Source organism: Lates calcarifer, linkage group LG13 (genome assembly GCF_001640805.2).
Source record: "Lates calcarifer isolate ASB-BC8 linkage group LG13, TLL_Latcal_v3, whole genome shotgun sequence".
NCBI classification, from domain to species: Eukaryota; Metazoa; Chordata; class Actinopteri; family Centropomidae; genus Lates; species Lates calcarifer.
In genome coordinates, this window is record NC_066845.1 from 11225427 (window position 1) to 11230358 (window position 4932).

Genomic DNA, 4932 nt, shown 5'->3' on the forward strand with positions numbered 1-4932 from the left:
TGGCACCAGTAATGATGCAGTTTGTAGTGACACATTGACATTATTCACTTCCATCTCCTCCAATTTGACGTTTGCATCTGTGTTGTCAGATATTCTCTTACATATATATTTATATATGTCTGTATCTCCTCTGATTTACTGATGGCCTCTGGTACGGCTGAGGCACTTAAAGGATTCCTGTCAGTATCTGACACAAACCAGTCAGCGAGACTGTCAGGGCTCTGGCTGCCTCTCAGGAACACGTTAAAAATTAAATGTTTAACTTGATGCCATTAAGCTATTTTTTAGACGTCTGATAAATGGTTTGATCAGTGGGCATGTTTCTGTCTTTTAGCTGCTGTGAGCAGGACTCCCAGCTGCTCTAGGAGGTAGAGGGAGGAGGAGAGATCCTCAGAAAGTGTACAACTCAACGCTGATCCACCTGGAAACACTGAAGTGAGAGAAACACTGCATAGACACATTTTTAAAACAAGCAACAAAGCAGACAGGCACTTGACCCACTTTTTTGTCTGACTGTTAAAGGGTGTAAAAGCCTCTGCTTCAACCACCTATTCAGACACAGCTCCTGTAACCCCAGAGCATCATGGTACTCTACGTGCGGCTCTCGTCAGAATCATGTCTGACATCTCAAGACTTCCAGCAGCTCCGGGTCACCCAGAGGCCAGCCAATCAGAGGGCTTGTAGTAAAGTCCTCGCCCGAACCCCTCCTGGCAGAGCCAAGCAGCATAACAGTGTATCATCTTAATCAGACAGACATCTGGAGAGAGAGTCTGAGCTCCTACATTCATCTGTGCTACTTCTGTGGTTTTATGAATGGTGTACATATCTGTTATGGTTGCCCCTTATGTCTTGCACAACATCTTATCTGATCTGAATTATTACACACTCAGGGGAGAAAATGGGGGAAATAAGAATGAAGTCTCACTGTCTCTCTGTCTCGCTCTCACAGAGGTGATTTGAGGCAATGAGCAGCACTTAGAAGCTATGAGCTCTGGAGTCAGACGTCTGGATGTATCAGCTCAACCATGCATGTGTGTTGTGTGTATTAATGTGTGTGTGTGTGTGTGTCTGTGTGTATGATTGAATGCGTAATTCTGTGTGATGTACTGTAGCAGGCACCTGCTGGTGCACTTTTATGGGACTGACCTCGCAGACACACTCTCGCTGCGCTCCAGATGCAGGTTTAGTGCACTCAGTTTGTTGGTGGTAGTGAGATAGAAAAATGGTGCACACAGTCTCAAGCAGAACAGTTTGTTTTACTTGCCACCATTGCTCAAACAGGTTTTCTCATTTACTATTACAGACACTAGTAGTTCTACTTTTGTGATTAAATAGTCAGTGAGATACCCTTGAGATATTTTTAAAACTGCTATATTGTTATTTGAAGGGTCTCATGAAATAATACTGCATCAGTTTAGCGTTGCATCGAACAATATTGTCAGACTCACTGTTGACAGTTAAAGGGGCTATTAATACTTCTTCTCATTCATTGAATGTGGTTTCTTTCAGGGGTGGGTGGTGAAGAGGGTTGCTTGCCAAGAGATTCAGACAATGTTGTATTTACAATACAAGAGGTTATAATATGCCCTCTGAGCAGTGCTACTTCTTCGGGGCAGTCTGGAAGCTACAGTCAGTTGCTATGGGAACGTGACAAGATGGGGTGGTTTGGCTAGCTGTTTAGCATGCTAACTTCAGTAGGAGAAAAGGAATGACAGAACTAGAAGCAAAACATTGGCATTGCTTCACACTACTGGAGACACCTTTTGGCAAGTAAAGGAATGAAGTTTTGTTTTGCTGTGTTTCTTCTAGACTGGTAAGTAAATAACTGTTAGTGTTTACATTAGCTGTGTAGCAACAGCAAAAACTTCTTTAAGAAGAAATTATAAAAACATATGCAGCAGAATCAGAGATATGGCCTTTTTAATTCCACACATTCTTCTTCCTTGTCCTTCTACGCCGCCTACATTACCAATAACGTGATCTGACTGTCAACAGTTTGGTCAGAAATTTGTTGTGTTCTGCAAGCAGCAGCTAATGTTCCCTTGAACCACTAGCGTTAAGTATGGATGAGGCTGGTAACGTCTGGTGAGCGACTTATGGTCTTCAGACTCAACTAACTAACTCAAATTACATCACTTGAGACAATTTGTCAGATTTTGCGCAGCTCGCTCTAGAGCCACAAAAAAAAAAAACTTTATAAAACTTTTGTTCACAACCTGAACTTCTCCCTAAGACCTGTAAACAGACTTTGATGTGTAAAATCAGTGGAGTACCTCATTAATGAAAACCGCATGCATTTGATTGATTTACCAGTGTTTTCATATGTGGAAAAACTTTAATAAGAACTTTTATCATGAGCACATGCCCTGCAGCAAACACTTGGGAACAATCACTGCAATTAAAAATTCCATTATGGTGGAGAAAAAATTAGTTTCTGCAGTCTAATGGGAATTTAATTAATTACACTTTTTTATTACAACAGGGACAAGATAAGTGTTGAAATATGCATGATTTTCAAAAGAAAATGCTGCATCATTCCTCCATGTTTCATAAAAATAGAACCAGTAGTCTTCTAATTAATACACAGGTAGAAACAGATCCATCGGTCCCCACTGCTCTGTCAGAGTTGGGGGAAATTAACACATTCAGTGTTTGTAATTGGTTAGGCACGGTCTTGTTCGCAAGTGTTTTTCACTGTATTTGCAAATTAAGATGCTCTCTGTTTGGACAACATTGTGTAATTGTTTGTCTGTCTCCATTTATAAGCCTTCCCAAAGGCTAATAGAGACAATATGCTTTCAGTTTACCATTCAAATGTCAGTCAGTCTGTCTTTCAGTGGATCAGAGAGACAACTGTGACAATGTTTCTCCTGCTCTGCTTTCATCCTGAGATGTGGCACCTGGAGCATTACACTGCCCTCATTTAGCCCATCTGCCCCTCCAAGCCCCCTCCCTACTCCTTCAGTCCTCTCCTATCACCTCAATCTTGTATCCAAACGTCTTGCTATCCCTTTCCTCTCTTTTCCTTTCTTCAAATTCTCCCCATCTGCTTCCCTTTCTTCCCCTGCCCCTCTCTTCTTCCGCCGGTTGTCTGGGTCCCTTACATTGCTGTCTTCCCTCTGACAGCCTCAGAATGGAAACAAAAGGGAAGGCAGAAGATGGAGGGGGAGAGATAAAACAGCAAAAAGCCAAGTGAAGCCATACTTCCAGACTCGCTGCTTTTTCCCCCCGACTCTTCCTTACTTTGCTGTCCCCTCTTTTGCTTAATGTTTGAAAGAGCTTTTATTCCACAAATTCTCTGTGCTCTCATGAATAACGCATGAGCATCAGTGTCGAAACTCTCTCTCTTTTTGCTTTATCCCCACCCTGCTCTAAAACACACACACACACTCACACACACATACACGCTCTTACACACTCACACTCACTCACAGATGGCCTGGTTCAAGTCATTTCCTCTGTGGATGGAGGATAACTGGATTTACCAGTCTGTTGTGTTCTGTTGTTCTGATAGATCTGTTTATGGACAGAAAAAGGCAAAAACACAAGCAGCTAATAAACTGTGTGTGTGTGTGTGTGTGTGCGTGTGTGTAACATCTCGAGGACTTTAACATCACACAGCAGCAGAACCCCTACTGATGATCACACTCCCCCTACAGTTCAGTAATAGTGGTAGTAGTTAATAGCATATCAACCACCTTGTGACAGTATAATGTTTAGTTAATGTGTTTAGCAGATTATTCCATTATGGCCTTCTGTGTTTTGCCGAGAAGGCATAATGGTGTTATTTCTCACTTTTGTCACTGTGTGTGGTCACCATTTTTTCCTGTCTTTATGTGCACACAGTCATCCATGCACATAATATTACTCTGCTGAAAAAGCTATTTCCCTATCAAATCTGATCGAGTTTCCAGTGAAACCGCTAGCGCTGTTTAAAACTCAGAAATGTCATTTTGCAGAAAATGTTTCAGCTTTTGAGAAGCAAATGTGCTACATGCCTTTGGAGCTGAAGGAATAAAGCACCCAGGAGGATGCTTGTAACCATAAAACACTGTCTGAAGCTAGAAGGGATCTATTTGGCAGTGGTGCTTGTACACTTTGTGAGTTATTTTCTCTAGTCAGAAGTGTTTTCCAGGCTAAAAAAAAGTGGGGTTTCTTGTTATTTAAGCACCTGAAGATTGCAAGGTAGTGTCCAACTGCACACACGCACACACACACACACACACACACACACACACACACACACACACACACACACACACACACACACACACTCTCTCATGGAAGCTACCTGTCTAGGCATTAAACTTTGGAAGCAGAAATAACATCTGGCTCAGGCAGACTTTATGTTTAGATTAAGCTTTTAGCAGGTGTGTGTTTCTGTATATGTGTGTGTGTGGTAGATCCAGGTCTGCCTGTGGAAGTGAGTGTTGCACGGAAATAACCAAGTTGGCCAATTAACTGTGCGTGAAGTCATCAGCCCACACAGCCCTGTTGCAATTTTAATGCCCCCACCGTTTCAAAATAAACACGCACATGCACCCACATACCCCTCTCCAAACTAAACAAACCATTAAAGTTAACTATCCTTCCCCAGGGTGTCGTCTGTCGGGAGGTGCTGAAACATAACATATTTCATGTTTTTGACTTAAGCTGTCAGTCAGCTGCCAGCTTTACTGTAAGCTGCACCGTTCCAGTCTGAGATCATGGATGAGGCGTCAAGGCAGGGAGACACAAAGACAGACAGGCCCACGCTGCTGGAGATTTCCTCTTTTAGAATTCAAACTGGGAGGGTGGCATGCTGTGAAAAGCTAATTTAGACATCATAACATCACTGCTTAGCATCGTTTTAGCTGTAATTAGAGGGGTGGACACCTAGTTATCACAGCTCCGTTTCTTTTGTTATTTGTGTGACATGGCTCAACGGATGCT